The sequence below is a fragment of the Myotis daubentonii genome, chromosome 5 (assembly GCF_963259705.1).
Source record: "Myotis daubentonii chromosome 5, mMyoDau2.1, whole genome shotgun sequence".
Lineage (NCBI taxonomy): Eukaryota > Metazoa > Chordata > Mammalia > Chiroptera > Vespertilionidae > Myotis > Myotis daubentonii.
Window position 1 is genome coordinate 45,950,545 of NC_081844.1, and position 18,109 is coordinate 45,968,653.

Here is an 18,109-nt window from a genome sequence, read left to right on the forward strand (position 1 = left end):
AGTGAAGTAACTTTGTTGCCTTGTACTTTCTATCTTCTTCCTGCAAATTCTAGATTCCTGATAGAACCTATTCCAGATTTTTTTTTGGTGGAGGAAGAGCTGGTGCTTGACCACCAGCTACTAGGAGAGCTGGAGTTATTTGCATTTTGGGGGATTCAGCCTATTCTTGCAGTTTTGTTGCAAATAACAGCTCCTTCTCAATTTCTAAATTTTAAAAAAATAATCTGAAACCCCAAGCCTTTTTAAAGTTCATTTGTCCACAAATCCTGACTTAAACTTAGCTTAGTAGGTAGAAACACATAACATGAGCCTACATGATGGTACTTATATAATTTATTTATTATATACTTATTCATACATTGTTGCTACAGAAATTTTGAAATGCTTGAGTCTGGGGTGCTGCACCAGATACTATTGGGGATGGTATGTATTACCCAGAATATGTCTTTCTCTTTTGCCTTCCAAAAACCTGAAATGTTCTGAATTCCAAAACATATTAAGCTCCTTGCATTTTAGAAAAGAGATTGTTGACCTGCACCATTATAAGTTGCTGAAGTGCTGCTATTGGAGCCCCAGACTTCTTATGTAGGTTTACTAAGAAGATGCAATTCTGAACTTAATCTAACTCAATGATTTTTGTCAGAGAATATTTAGAGTATCTAATATATTGAGCAGAGCTACTCAGCAGTTTACGGGAGTGGAACATTTTCAAAAGATATAATAATAGGTCTAGCTAAATTGTCGGATATGTGAAAATCATAAACTTAGAAGAGACATTTTCCATAATTTAATGAGTAAACCTCAAAGTGTGATTTCGGTATTTCTTTCAATATTTACCAACTGTCTATTATGTGCCAGGTCCTGGGGACTAGGCTTTGGCAAGCAGACCTAGAAGTCTATTTCAAGAAACTCTAAATATAAGCCCTGGCCAGGTAGCTCGGTTGGTTAGAGCATCGTTCCAATACACCAAGGTTTCAGGTTCAATTCAAGGATCAACCAATGAATGCATAAATAAGTGGAACAATAAATCTCTCTCTCGCTCTCTCTCTCTCTCCTCTTCCCCCCTCTCTCTCTCCCCCTCTCTCTGTCTCACTCTCACTCTAAAATCAGTAAAAATGTTACCAAAAAGAAAAGAAACTCTGAATATAATAAGGGATGCATCATGAGAACAAATGGGTGCCATAGAACGTTCTAAAGGAGAAAATGGAATCATGTAGATCATATGCTGTTTGAAGAGTGAAAGATCAGGTAAGTTAAAACACATGATTTTCATCTAAAAAAATTAGACTGCATTTTCCAATTTGAATCCTTCTTACTTTTGGAAATAAGCCTTTTTGACATTTTCTTTTATGTATCCTAGTTAAAGAAATTCCCCATTCCAGAAACCATCTATGTTTCAATACTAGAAAAGTAATAAGATGTAATGTTAAAAACAGTGACATTTCAAATGGGTTCTGAGAATACAAATGCTCTCTGGGAAGCCAACCATTGCATGCCTGGTAATATTACCAATCCCTGTGTTTTGTAGCCTCTCACATTTCCCCCCCTCCTCCTCTTTGAGCCAACAGCCAGGCATCCTCTCCCCATTCTGTTGTCTTGAAACAACTCCCTAGAGTTTTCCAGGATTCATCTACCCTCTACCTTTTTCCCTCTCAACAAATATGTGAATACCCATAACTCACAATCTACCAGCCCTTATTTCTCCCTTCGAATCGCTGCCTTGACTTGTCTTCCTCCGACATGACCAAATAGCTCTGTGGCTGCTTGGAACATAAAGCCTCTAAAAATCCTAAAATGAAAGTTCAATTATGTTGAAATTATGACATCCTCTCAAATCCTGCAGAGATGGGTAGATAGTCTGCGCTGGTAGCTTACCATTTGTGATCAGAAGAAATCCCTCTAAGAATACAGAGATAAGAGGCACCAACATTACATACACCAGAACGCTAATGCTCAACGAGAATATTCTGTAGTTTGCAGTGAGGAGTGCAGGCAATTAAGCAATCAGTCATGGGCATCTACAATTCTACGGATAATACACAGAGTTAGGTATCAACATAAAGTCAGCAATTTGATTCCAATTAATAATAAAAATAATAAATTGATATTACTCTATATATTCAGTGTTCTAGGCACTAGGCTAAGTGTTTCTCATGGATTTTCTCATTTAATCCTTAAAACAATTGAAAAGGGAGGTATTGTTACTCAACCTCTCCTCCTTTCAGTTGACGACTCTGAGACACTTAGGTTAAGGGACTTTCCCAAGGTAACATGACTGATAACTGGTATCACTGAGATATAAACCTTTTTTTTTTTTTACCCTAAGACCATTAACTATAAACCACTATGCTTTATTGCATTTCACAACGCCTCTAAACACTTTCACCAGAAATACCTTGGGTGCAGAAATTACTACGATAAACACATTCTCAGAAATGCAATAATGAGAAACTAGTATAGACAGATGCTAGAAATCAATTTTGTGAAAATCATTAGCCATTAGACAGAAGTAAGCAAGATAGTGAGCTTAATTTATTCATGAAATACATTGAGAAGGTACCTTAATATATGAAATGTAAATTTCAGAGTTGAAAACTTTAACAGAGGCTCTTTCTGGCTCCCAAACTTTTGTCAAGGGAAATGAAGCAATCCCACTTCTTGTTTAGGAACAGAGGAGAAAAAGAAATTCTTTTAGAAATATAGTATTAGTAATGTCACTCCCTATGGTAATGTATAATAATGGACTGCTACAGTGGAAAAGAAATATCAGGTTTTCCTAATTAGAAAATGTCTCTGCCCAGGCTATAGCACTGAAAAACAAGCATAAGAAAACATGGGTACAAAACTTTATAAATTGCTTTTTTAGGTCTTAGAAATAGAATGTGCCTGCAAGATTTAATATAGGATATAAACATATTATGGGAAAGAATGTTAGGTATCATGGGTGACAACAACACGAAAAATGCCAAATAGATAAATCTTGGATGCAAGGTGTAGCCTAATGCTTGATCTAATCTGTGTGTTTGATCCAAGGCAAAATTGAGTTGCTTAAGATTAAACCATATTCTAGAGAATTTTGTCAAGAAAACATTAAACGTGAATGTTTTTAGAGCATTACATTTATTTACTGTAGGTCTTTAAAAGTTAATTTGGTAAAGTGTCTTTTTGTAATTGATATACAAAACTGCACCTATTTAATATATACCATTTGGTGGGATTGGGCATATGCATATGTAGTAGCACCATCATCACAATTAAACTAATGAGCATATCCATCAGCTAGAGAAGTTTCCTCTTGCCTCTCAACATTTTTAAAATGTGAACATTTCAGAGCATTTTATTTACTTGGGTATTTGAAATTTTAAACTCTAATACTACTTTTGGTTTTATGATAATATTTTATTTATTCAAATATGTATTCAATCCATCAGCAACATATATTCACTGAGTGTTCATGTGTCAGACTCTGTTCCAAAATGTATTTAGCACTTTTACATACAATATTCTATACCAGAGGCCCAGTGAATAAAAATTCATGCATTGGAGGGGGGCTCCCTCAGCCCACCCTGCTCACAGTCTGGGAGCCCTCAGGGGTGGGAAACGACCTGGCTATCAGGTGAAGGTGATGCCCTCATCACATCTCTGCTGCTGCCACTGCCAGCAGCTCAAACCTCGGCCGGCCATGGTTACCTGAGCCTCAGGCGCCCTGAGCGGCTGGGCAGCCACCATCCGAGGCTTGCCTGCACCTCGGGCTGGCCCTGGGTGACTGGGGGACTGAGGGCAGGTCCAGCCGCACTGTGTGCCAGCCCCCCCGACCCCCCGCTCAGCTGGGATGAAAGGACAGTGGGACTCCACGGCAGGAGCAAGGAGTAGCTGGACCTGCCTGAGGGCAGGTCTGGACACACCGTGGGCCTGCCACCCCCGGCAGGATTGAAAGGACTGGGGGACTCCAGTGGGGCTGAGGGGACTGGGCACCACCATCTTGTGGCTATGGGCACTGCCATCTTTGTGATGGTGTGATGGTCAATTGGCATATTCTGTCTTTATTAGCTAGGATTAAATCCCTTCCCTCTGTACTTTGCACTGTGCACATTTTGATATGGTGCATATAAGTGCATGTGTGAAAAAGTGTATGTTTGTGCATGCATACACGTGTATGTGTGTGCCTGGTCAGTTTCTATAAATGGAATGTTAGTAACTCCACAAGGTCATAAAGTAGTTTTTATTCCTCACCGCTGCCTATCCACAATACTGAGATTTCCTTGGCATTAAAAACACAACAACTTATGAATCCAAAGTTGCCAAGATTTAGAAGAGAATTTTTCACAGCTAACGTCTGTTTCTCATTGTGGTTTAAACCATCATTTTCCTCATTCTCTTTGAGGTTTTACAATTCTTCTCTGTTTCAGTTATGATAGCCCCTTTAAATTTACATTGTGAGTCTTCAGTATTACTGGTTATATTAGGTCTATCCGTTACTACAAAAGCTACATAATCACAGATTTAATTCCTTACATGACGTATAAGAAGAAGAAAGCATCTTCAATGAATGTAGGGAAAATACAAGTAGTTTTGCTCCTATATTAATGATAATGATCTAATTACAACTACAGTAGTCTTTCTTATCCATGGTTTTGCTTTCCACAGTTTTAGTTACCCACGGTCAGCTATGGTCCAAAAATATTAAGTGGAAAATTTCAGAAATAAACAATTCATAAGTTTTAAATTGTTCATGATGCTCAGTAGCATAAGAAAAATCTTGTGCTGTTCCCCTCCATCCTCCCTGGCACATGAATAATCCCTTTGTCCAGGATCTTCACACCATATCTGCTTCCTGTCCTTTAGTTACTTATAAGCCACCTCAATTATCAGATTCACTGTGGCAGAACCACTGTGCCTTTGGGCCAGTAACCCTTATTTTATTAATTCCATATTAGTAGAATTGTTATAATTGTTCTATTTTGCTATCAGTTTTGTTAATCTCTTACTGTGCCTAGTTTATAAATTAAATTTTATCATTGTATGTATGTGTAGAAAAAATGTGCATATAATATCTGGTACTATTCATGGTTTAGGTATCCACTGAGGGTCTTGGAATGTATCCCCTCTGGATAAGAGGGGACAACTGTATATAACAAAAGTGTTACAAATCAGACAATTGTATTAACCCAATTTTATTAAAATACTAGTAAAAATTATCAAGTTAGAAATCAGCAAAATAAAGCTGAAGCTTCATAGGCTCCATACTTGAACTAAAGAATCCGCATGAGACAAAAATAGACAATCATTTATCTGAGCTAACATTCTGCACACAAGAGACATGTGGATTATGCACTTATTTGAAATGTATTTTTAAAAATTGACTTCTGGTATAGATGGAATCTTTCTGTAGTAAAGACCCTCAAAGAGATCAAATGGCTTTTATTGGCTCCCTGACAATTGTCCTGACATTGTGTACAATTCAAGCAACGCATAAAAAACATAATCAGCACTGATAAAACAGTAAACTAAGAAACACCTTTCCCTTAGAACAAAATAAACAAACAAAAAGTTGCCTGCATTATTTGTATTATTATTATTACCAAAAAATAACACACATATTTTGCTATAATATACTTATAATGGGTTTAAAATATTAGCCAACCACCATTATACGTATAATAGGAACCGATTCATCAATAGAATCAAAGATGTTCACCTAATCACAAAACATTATAATTAAAATTTTAACAGAATCTGTAACTAAGTTATGGCATATCCATGTATTGGAATATGATGACACCAATTAAAACGCGAAAATTTAATGACATGGGGAAAATGACCATCATGCAACATTAATAGCAAAATGCAAGAAAAAGCTTTAATAGTATTAGACCAAATTTATAAGCGGCATGTGAGAGGATTATATTGAAATTAGGTAAATATGTTATTAAATTAAAGTCAATAAAAACCTCAAAATTTCCACTTTGTGATAGACTTTATCAAGGGAGGCTTTTCATGCTGTTGTCACAAAGGCTCCATATGCTGGACAATGAAATCTCACATGCGAATTCTGTGTTTGAATGGTTTGAAGGAAGTGTGTGTACCAAACTCTAAGTTAAAAAATGTAGTAACAGCAGGGATGCAACTTACTACGAATTTAGAAAACTGTGGGGGTCATGTTCCAGGCAAGAATTATTTTCCTATTTTATTCTATTTGGAATCTGGACTATGTTGCCAGAGCCATATGGTTTTTCTCTGAGCACATGATGAGGGTTGCTTTCTTAGGATTTGGGCAGGCTGGAAGGAAAGGGAATCAACATGCAGAAATTAGGTGGTCGCAATGTTGGAGGTGAGTCCAAAAGTGACCAGAGGTTAATGTGCTTAAGCTTTTGTTGCACTCTCTGTCATCTCTCCCATAATTTCATCAAAAAGGTTCTGTTTTCTTTCTCAGTAATTATCACTGACATACATCTGGCAACTTAATCCATGAGAATCTTCCTGGAGTTCTGTAAGTCAAATTCACCTTCCATTGAAGCATTCTTGAACTTTACATCTTAGATGTAGTTGGGCTGCTAGCCTGATTCCCACGGGCTCTGATTTGTAGGGACTGCTTTCACTGGAACTAAAAATACAAGCTAATGACTGTGGTGCAGATAAAAGAGAGGATCTCTAAGTAAAACATCCCACTTCCCGCTGTGTGGCCTTTGCTGACATACCAAGTCGACTGTGTGCTTCAAGCACAGGTTCAGGCTGATTCCTATCGCTATTCAGAAATTTAGAATTTTAGAAATCATTACCACATTGTTTGCCTTCTAGTCCCTTCTATATATGGTGTCACCATTTCTTAACCTTTTGGGATGAAGTCCTTTGACAGTGTTAGGGAAGTGCCAGCATTTGTGTTTACAGAATGTCCACTTACAGCATCATAAAGTTCACAGATAATTTCAAGCACATCTATAGGCCTCAGTCTGAGAGCTCTTGTTCTAAGATAAGTACTAATATGCATAAGCAGATTTCTGTAGCAGGGATTTTAGAAGGGGGGCACATTCTAATTGACAGCCATGCTGATTTTCTGAGAAAATTTTATAATGGAACCCTGTTTTTCCATTCATTTACAATGCAATTTCAGAGATGCCTCTCTAACTTGTTTTTATGGAATGATAAAATACAATGGTACCTAGCCATAGCATCCCTGAAACAGTAACTTTCCAATATCACATTATCAATAAACAATAAACCCTGAAATAAAAAGACCGGTTGAGATGCAGGAAATTTATATCAATGGAGAAATTATCCATGGATTTTTTAAAAAATGAGTCTGTTCATTTTTCACCTTTGTAGTTCTTAGGAAATCTATCTCAAAATACATCTGGATAGAGATAACTTTTACAAGTGTTGGAAGGGATCTCTGGCAGGTGATTTGGCAACACTGCTGAATAGCTGCAATGGGAGAGAGCAGGAAATTTAATAGAATACTTTGGAAGTATAGGTATGGCTTAGAACAAACTTCAGTGGAGCAAGTGCCTGGGAACACAGTATCTTAAGGATGGAAACATCTATACATGAATGCACAGAATGTAGCCAATAAACAAAATGAGGATTGATATAGTGAAGGATTGAGAAACAATTTTATGTCCATGACAAAAAAACGAGTACAATGATACTGATGAGAGAGCATGGAAGTGCAAGGTAAATTTTGATTAAAGAGGCAAAAGAGAAGGGGAGTATTTGGAAAAGTAAAAGAAGATCAGAAGGAACAGGCTGCATGCTGTAGATGGCTGAGCTATCTAAGGGGTCTGGAAATGTCTCCCCTTTTTTTGTTGTTGCTAATCCTCACCAAAAGATATTTTTTCTATTGATTTTTAGAGAGAGTAGAAGGGAGGAGGAGAGACACACAGAGAGAAACATCTATGTGAGAGAGATACATTGATTGGTTGCTTCCTGCATGCAGCCCTGTTGGACTGGGGATCGGGGATTGAGCCTGCATCCGAGGTACAAGCTCTTGAGCAAAATCAAACCCGGGACTCTTCAGGAACTAGTGCCGATGCCCTATCCACTGAGCCAAATCAGCTAGGGATGGAAATGTTTTCCTTATGGAGATTCTAAACGGGCACTGGGACAAAGCATCATATTTGAGCAGGATCTGAATTTACACACACACTTACCGAGTACCTCATTACTAGCTGCAAGCGTTATACCTAAAGTTAGACCAGCGCCTCCTTGAGGTTGGCCACAATCCAGTAAGGGGAGAATAAGTCTAACATCATAGTTGCAGGTGCCTATGAGGCATAGATGATTAGCAACACCTATTTTGTACCAATCACTTTGCTTCAGACTTTACTTCTGAAGTATATGTATGGCTTAGAGCCATGGTCCTCTGATCTCTGCATTCCACTTGAGAAAGGGGTGGGGGGGAGATCACAATGAATGATACATGGCCAAAAGTCATGCAGTTAGTGCCAGAACTGAGAGTTGACTCCAAGGTCCTGCAAAACAGCACGACTGTTGTATAAGGCCATGTATGGAGCATACACTCAAGAGAAGCATTAAACATCTGTGAAAGCATTGCAGGAGTCTGGGAGGATGAATAATCGGTTTTTGCAAGCAAAGAAAAGAGGAGACTCAGTACTAAGATGAGGCAATGCATGGTGGGGGAAAAAAGCAACTGAAAGACTACGCTCAGTAGAGTGTCAGGACCAGGATCACCGTAAAGCTGTGTGAACTTCATTGTGTGATGTGACATAGGAGAGTTTTGAGGAAGGGAGCGATATGTGTTTCAGATGCATCTTTGTAGAAATAAGTCTTTTGTGTGTTTGGTGCAAGAAGGGGCTACTAAATGGGCAGAGATAGTACAGAGAGTAAAAATGGGCAAGAGGAAAGATCAGATGGGTTAAGAAATTGATCATTAAGCTTGAGAGACAGTGCTGGTCTAAACTGAGACAGTGAAAGTGGGGACAGAAAGGGTCGATTCAACAATAAAATTGGCAGTGTTAGATGGTTGATAGATGTACAATGGGGTGGGAGATGGAGTTTCAGGATCATCCCCAAGTTACTAACTTGATAAATACCATTAACTAACAGAAGGTGTGAGAGAGACAGTAGGTAGGGTAAATTCTATTTGATTTATTACTTATAGAGCATTCAGGTAGATATTCAGTTGAACTGAGCTGGCTTGGAGTTATGGAGTGTGACATGACCAGCCTGTGAGTGGTAGTTGAAGTCATGGAAGTACAGGGGTTGAGTCAGGGAAGAGCCAAGGGTAGGTAGACAGAAATCAGCACAGGAGACTGACATGCAATGTTCAGATCATAGGAGAGAATCAAGAGTCAAGGCAATCTTGGTAACAAAAAAACGAAATAGCTTCAAGAAAGGGTGCCCAGCAGAAGCACACGTATATACAGACAGCTATTCAATGTACTATCATACATTCCTTTTTCAGAGTCAGTTTTGTCATCAAAGGAGTTCAGAAGTTCTGGCTTGTAAAATAGCTAGTGGTTGTCATTGACTGTAAGCTCCTTGTACACCAGCACTTGGCTAACTATATTATATCAGTGTTTCTCAGACGTTACCGAGGACATGAATCATTAGGAGGCTTGATAAATACAGATTCCAATTCGGGTAGTCTGTGATGGGGCCCAAAGTTCTGCACGTCTAACAAACTCCAGGTAATGCTGATACTAGTGTGTCAACCTCACTTTGATTATCAGGTGCTAGACCTGCTAATGAATGCAACCATAGGGGGCTTTCATAGGAGCAGTTCATCCAGGTCAAAGGAGGCTCTAGTCTCAGCGCCCTTCGTGATCTGTGATGCAATTTCAGGTGACATGGTCAGCACACAGAACACAATAACCAAGCCCTGGCACGAGAGGTATGGGATGAGCACCGGTAAGCTTTGCTTGCAGAAGGCAACATATAGGAGGAGTGTTCAGTTGTCTTTTAATATTTGAAGAAGATAATCTTAACTGCTGCACAGGTCAGAACCTGGACTACCGAAGGGAAGTTCTGGGAAGGCAGATGTGTTTTTTGAACTGTTCGACAGAATCCCAACTCAGGGAGTAGTGTCTTCCCTCTCTGTGAATGTTTTCAAACTAAGCTTTAGAAGTAAGTGCTGGGAGAAATCTTAGAGATCACGTAGTCTAAACTATTCACTGATTTAACACATGAAGAAAAGAGGTAGAAGTTTATAGGTAACACTCAGGTTATACTGTAAATCTGGTTTTGGCATTAAAGACTTGACAACTGTCATTTTAAAATCCAATTAACCTTTACATTCAAAATCTGGAGTCATTATATACAAATTTTAATTCTGGGGGTGGATTTTATGGTCAACTTGTTAAGCAAACAAAAAAGAAATTTAGTGTCACCCCCTCCCCTTTCCCCAGGGGTGGGTTTTTGAGACATATTAGGTAGGGATTTGCATCTATAATAATATTAGGACACTATCGAGGACTTAACCATAGATTTCACATGATTAAATAGCTGCAAATTATTACCTAGAGAAGTAATTTGGATATTGGCTTAACATTTATTTATGCAAAGTTCTTTTTGAGCAATCACTGGATGTGAGATCTTAGGCTAGTTATGAATGAATTTAATCCTAAGGCACAACTGTGGAATTGAGGACTACCTGGGAAACCTGAGGAGGAGAGGAGCTGGGCTGAAATGTTCAAGCCTTCCCTTGTCAGAGTATTTAACTATCTTTGAACCTGAAGCTGATCAGTGGTAATGGCAAGGTGGCGGACAAGTTGACCCATTATCCTCAATGTGATTAATGGAAAAAGTTAGTTTGGGGATGGAGGGTAGAGGATTTCATAACCTGTTTTGATTCCAGGATTTGGCTGGGTACCCATGATCTAGGTTTTCCAAAATATATATTGGGAAACACCTTTGATACACTCCAAGACAAAAAATAAAGCTTGCTTCATAGAAAGAACTTAGGCTTGGTTTATCCGTAGGCTAATCTTAAAAGCAGATGCATGAGCATGCAAAATACTTTGACTTCTCCCTTGAAAAGAAACCAAATATGAACCTCATGATTTTCTTCATGTGTGTGATGTTGAACAATTATTCAGTCATGTCACATTCCCACTTCCTGACTCAATCTCCAGCTGCAAAAATTGAGATTAAAAACTTCCCACAAAAGTAATCATTACAAAGGCTTTAAATATCTTTGGGAAAACGACAGTTTAAAAACAAATCACTATGATTTATTACCATACCAATTAAAACTGCAACAAGACTTAAGTCTTGTTAAAAACAGTTTATATGCCTTTATTCCACAATGATGACACAATAAACAGATACGTCTTATGTAATACAGTAAGCTTTTGATTTAGTAAAGCATTCACATTAAGCCATCAAAATAGATAATGGTAATCAAAATTCATTGGTTGAATTATCGTGTCTTCCAGAAGACTTCAAAAGATATTCAACATCAAATTGGTCAATTTAAGCTGCTTCAATTTATACTTTTTGCTTAACATTCGTTTCTTCTCACAGTGGTAAAGCCCAGTAGCCGCTCAGCCTCCAGGATTCTGATGAGCTAAGCTGAAACAAGTACACTCCGCCCTCTCCCTAGTTTCTGTTCACATTCTATAAACCAAGTTTTCAGATCACAGCTTTAGGACAGAAAACAAAGCACATCAAACTCTAGTCAATAAATTATTCATGCAATTCCTGCTCTCCTTGTAATAGATACATATACATGCAGTTGCTGATCGGTGAATAATCATTTGAAAAATTAAGACTGCTGGTCTGGAAATTTGGAAGATAACCAGTACCATAGGTATTATCTTAAAAAAAAAAAAAAAAAGCATCTGGCCCGGCCAGCATGGCTCAGTGGTTGAGTGCCAACCTATGAACCAGGAGGTCTCTGTTCAATTCCCAGTTGGGACACATGCCTGGGTTGAAGGCTCAGTCTCCCCAGTGGGGTGTGCAAGAGGCAGCCGATCCATGATTCTTTCTGATCATTGATGTTTTTATCTCTCTCTCCCTCTCCCTTTCTGTCTGAAACCAATAAAAATATATTTTAAAAAAGAAAAAATATATCTGGATGAGGAGATACTGCTTTTATTCCTTGTTCAAATCAAATATGAAACAATAGGAATACCTCTTATTTTTTAGATTTTGGAGGGGATTGCTTCTCAAAATCTTCCTATTGCCTCTTATTAAATACATAGACATTTAGTTACATCAGAAACTAAGCTATTTCATACAAAAATATTTTGTATACATCTGTCTATCTGAGGATATCATTGGAGCTAGTTGTTTGTCAGTAAGTCCATCAAGAACTTCTTTGAATAACTATTAAACTGATTTTTTTTTCTGTGATGTCTCTTGGTTAACAGGAAATGCAAATACTGTTTGGTGGGCTGTCATAAATTTGATTTATATTGGAGGTATCACTTAAGGGACTAATACTTAGCTCTTTAAACAGAGTTAAATTTTAGTAAATTATTTCATTATTAAATGAATTTAAGATGATTACAAGACCTATAATAATTTTATTTTTCCAAAGCAGGAGATTAAAAAACAAAATTGTTTTAAATTTAGTTTAAAAAATTATTGTACTTTCTACCTGAGTTTGTGGAAACGTTTATCTCACAACAAATGAGAACTGGTGAGATCTAAGCTTTCTTTAAAAGTGGGCAGACTATCTGTAACCCACCCAGTACTGAGTAGTGTTAATAACATTTTACATGAAATCTGTAGCAAGATGGAATGAACTCATTTATAGCACCATATAATATTTAGTTTGTAAGTCTAAAAATGGACATAGCTTACTTCAGTAGCAAAATATAAAAATGTATGCAACATTTAAATTATTGTTAGAATCATAAAAAATTATAATATTAAAATGGTTTCTGTTTTCAGGATAAAACAGAGAAGGAGAGCTAGGTCACAGGAGCAAAATTCCAACACACAGTTCATGGGCTAATAGCATCTGATGGAAAAGGCACACCTTATGCTTTACAAATAAAAGAGTAGCTCAGCATGAAGCCCAGGATCATTCTCATTCCTTTTATAATACTGACATGAAATCCTAAGTCCCCTCACTAACATGGCTAACTTTGAAGAGAGGCAGTCAGAGGAGATACCATTAGTTTTTTTCTGCTGTGTGTAGAAGGGCAAGGGATATGGTTTCTGGGCAGATTCCGATGAAACATGGAAATTAAAAAGTGGGGACTGATGCCCTCAAATGAAAGCATAGCCTCAAGGCCTTCAGGCTGAGTTATGAGTCAGATCTGAAACCTATTTCATCTGCCCTCTTTCCCCACTTCATGAAGAATAGATGCATGCTTCTACCAGAGTGAATCCCAGCAAAAGATAGCTTACAGGAGAGCCAAGCAGAATTCTTTCATCAAAGGTGGAACATTCCTGCAAGTGCTCTCAATCCCCTTTCTCCAAAGAAACAGAAAAATAAACAGAATGTAACATGTAATCCTTACACTGTAGTTCCCTTTGGCAAACAAGTTTTAGAGAAGTAAAAAGGCAAATCAAGAATTCACCTTTCCCACATCAGAGTAAACGGTGGCGGAGTACACAGTAGCCTGGACACAAACCCTGCATTATGGAAATGAGCAGAAAAAAAATTGTAAGCATGGGAATTGTGCAAATAACCTATGTTAAAAAAAGAAAAAGGAAGAGAGAAAGAGAGAGAGAGAGAGAGAGAGAGAGAGAGAGAGAGAGAGAGAGGGAGAACAAAGTTTGGAAAGAAAAATAACCTACAGAAGAAAATTACCCAATGCACTTAATTTAATGTTTTTTAAAACAAACAATAAATAATATAATAAACAACATTGAGGATGATTTTTGAAAAGATGGGCGAAATTTTCTGAGAGCTAATTCCCTCTTTTTTTTCTTAAAAGTAAATCAATACTATACACGTTCCAAGTAAAGTGAAAAGTTTCACTAAAGAGGCATGATAGGACCTCATTTTAAATTAAATAATACCTATTAGTCAACCACTGCCAAATAATTCTGCATAGCAAACACCCACAAAATCACAGGATCTTACAACATGCATCATTCATTGCTCACCCAACCTTCTGTGGGTTGCCTGGACTCAACGGGACTTGACTCCATGGCATTATTGGGTTCAGATTTGCAGCAGGTGTCTTCTGGGACCAGTGAGCATTCTGCAGCATGTTCTTCACATAGTGATGGCAGGAGTCAAAGGGGGCAAACCCAACTATGCAAGCACTTCAGAAGCCTTAGCTCACTTTTCAGTTGAGTTAATTACCTTTTTATTGTTGATTTATAAGAGTTCTTTATATAATGTAGATACAAGACTGTAATTAGATATATGAACAGCAAATATTTCCCCCCATTATGTGGGTTATCTATTTAATTTTCTTGATAGTGTCCTTGAAACACACAAACTTTTAAGTTTGATACTGTCCGGTTTATTTTTTTTCTTTTGGCGTCATATCTGAGAAATATTGTCTAAATTAAGGTCATCAGAATTTTATCCTACATGTCTTTTTAAGAGATCATGGTTTTATCTTTTACATTTATCTTTGAATTATTTTGTGTTAATTTTTGTATATGGTATGAGGAAACAGTCCAAATTTATTTTTTTGCACATACAGTTGTCCTAGATACATTTTGAATATCCAGTTGTTGTAGCAACATTTGTTGAAAAGAATATTCTTTCACCAAGTGCATAAATGGAGGTTTTACTTCTGGACTCTCAATTCTATTCCATTGCTTTGTATGTTTAAACTCATAAAACTTATCATGCTATTTCTATGACTTAATAGTAAATTTTGATATTGGGAATCATCCAATTTTGTCATTACTTTTCATAACTTTTTGGCTATTTTTGGCCCCCTGAATTTCCATATGAATTTTAAAAAGAGCTTTGTAATTTCTTCATTTAAAAATCAACTGGGATTGTATATATAATTTAAAAATAATTATTTATTAATTTTATAACATACACATCCCACCCTAATACTGAATCTCTTTCTTAAATTTTACATAGATTTATACTGAATAGATTTACCATAATGGCTTAGCAGTTATGAAAGAAATTGGATTTGGTGTAGGTAGCTCTGAATGCTCAGGCAGAGCACAAAAGCATGTAATTAACAATGTAATAGACAGGAAAGGAAATGGTTGAAATAGGTAAGTGTAGGAACAGTGCTCCAAAAAAAGAACATAGCATGTGCTGACACAGGGATGCGTGGGAATTCTGTACCGTGTTTTCAGGAAGCTGTGAGTACTCACTAGAACTCTATGTTAGGTTTGATGATACAAAGTGAGTCAAGAAGTAAACGATGAGGAGATTATGAATCACAATTACTCATATGTCTATATGTTCACATTTTAAAGACTTTCAAATTCTATCTCAGAAAATGTAATCATACTAGTAAATAAGTATCCAAAATCTGAATAATACTAGAATGAATTAGTAAATCTCTTTAACTCTGAAAAGAAGTGATATATGAGATATGGTTGGTAAGAAAATCATTACATGGAAAACCAAACATTTAGTTTCAAAGCATTGTGAGAGAGGGGGAAATGGTGTCACATTACAAGGAACAGATATTTTTATCCTGTTGGTAGGTGCCCCAACATAACCAGTAGACTGAACTGATTAGAACTAAAAAGTACCAGCTCCCATGGATTACCTCCTTCATTTTACAGATTAGGTAGCTGAAACTCAGAGATATTTTGGAACTCCAGAGTTCCTGATGTCATATTCGGTGAAAAAAACCATATATATATATATATGTATATATATATATATATAGTTGTCATTGTTGTTAATCCTTACCCAAGGATATTTTTCCATTTATTTTTAGAGAGAGTGGACGGGAGGCAGAGAGACAGAGAGATACACATCAATTGGTTGCCTCCTGCACACACCCCAACCCGGGCCTGGGATTCAGCCTGCAACCGAGGTACATGCCCTTGACTGGAATTGAACTCGGGATCCTTCAGTTCACGAGCCAATGCTCTATCCACTGAGCAAAACCAGCTAGAGCTGAGTGCTGTATGTTTTTTTTAAATCACTTATTTCATTAGACTAAAAGCCTAATGAGAAATCAAAATGAGGGCTGGTCATACTGCAGTATGACAATATTTATGAGGGAAACATTCTTCTCGGAGCACAGGAGAAGTGCAGCCCACGGCTGTTGGCGGCAATTAAGGAAGAAAAGCTTCACTGAAGAGTGACCTTTCGGCTGAGACTTGGGAGAAATTACTGAGTAGCCACGTGTAGGAATAGGGACCCGAAGAGAATGCAGTATGTGTCCGCAGACATGTGAGGGAATGCAGGTGTTTTCAGGAAAACGCAAGGATCACCAGAGCTATAGATTAGGCTTGATGGTGGAAAATGAGCAGAAATGAGATGATGGATGTTGAGCGCCATGCAAAGAATTAAAATCCAGTCTTGTGGAGTTCCATTGTAAAATTTCCACTCAACTGACAACAATGGGATTTGTTTGAATGATCTTTCTGTTAGTGGTGCAGAGGGTGGATCAGAGGGGAGTGAGACGGGAGGCAGGAAATGTGGAAAAGGTTATTGCAGTAAAATGGGGCTGAGGCATGAGGGTCTAAATCAGCACAGCAGCTACAGAAATGGAGAGATAGGCACCAACACAAGAGGAATTGAAAAGGCAAAGTTGATGGGTGGACTTACTGATTAATTACATATGACGCATAAAGGAAAAACAGAACGTAAAGCAAATGAGCTATTTTATTTTCATTTTTCTACTCCTTCCTATGAATGTAAAGGGTTATGATATTTATGAGTTTTAATGAGATTTATCAGAAGTAATTAAAATAGTTTTAAATATCACAATGCTTTTGGAGAAAAGGGTATTACATGATATTAAGTGTCTGATATTAAGTGATATTAAGTAAGATTTGTATTTTCTCTCATTCCTTAAACCCAGCCACAAGTATAAAGAAATGGAGTCATGCTTTCGGTGTAGATTCTCATTACTGCTATTTATATCTTTTCAAAGTGCACATGATTATTAGATGAGAAAGGGGATGAGATGTGGAAATGAAAAATATAGACATAAAAGCCTGATATCTGCCAGTTAAGCTGCCTCTTTTATTTTATAAAATCACTAGGCAAAGCAGTTCATCCCTCAGGGATGAAGGCATATGTCACACATACAAAACAGTTTGAGGTAAATATAACTAATACTTTTTTGGGATTCTGAGAAATTATAGTCACATGTGCCATTGATGGGAAATAAAATGCACAGTCAAAATTGTAAGTATTAAGTATTTATTATACCTCACACCTTTTTCACCCACTGACTGGCAAGAGTACGTGGCACTACTACCTTTATAGAATAATTTCCTTTGTCTTTCAACATTTTATATGTAAACTAGGGGGCCAGTGCATGAATTTGTGCACCTTGAAAGGAACTGTGGGCTGTGAGGCTGCTGTGGGCCCAGGAGCAGTCTTGGCCCATCCTCCACACCCCCGCTCAGCCCCTCCCGCTGTGGCCCCCAGTTCCCTGTCTGCCAGCAGCCCCGCTACCGCCACTGCCACTCCCACATGCTGACGGTGCCAGCCCCGCTTGCACCTGCTGACTGCGTGGAGTGATTGGGGCTGGTGCCAGCAGGGGGTGTAAACGGGACTGGGGCTGTCAATGGGTGCAAGCAGAGGCTGCTGCCCCGATCCCCCCTCATGAGCAGAGGGAGGTGGAGAAGCCCTCAGGGGCGATCGGGACCAGCACCAGGCGCTGGCAATGGGTGTGAGTGGCATCTCTGGCACCGTCAGCAGGTGTGAGCAGGGCCATTGCCAGCAGCAGTTGAGGGTGGTGGCTTCCAGCCCTGATCACCCCTCAGGGGCATGGGGAGGTGGAGAAGCTGACACCCACTATGTTCTGTGTGCACGCCATGGTGGTCAGCACATGTCATAGAGACTAGTTGTTCGGTTGTTCCACTGTTTGGTCTGTTTGCCTATTAGCCTTTTATTATGTAGGATAAAATAAATATTAAAAACAAACAGAAAGGAAAGATGTTCTATTCAACATTTTATATGTAAATAAAATAAATATTAAAAAAACAAAGGGAAAGATGTTTCATTCAAAAGTTGGAAATGCTGGTTTAAACCATTACATGGGTCATTTATTGTAAGATTTAAAGGAGTTTTCAC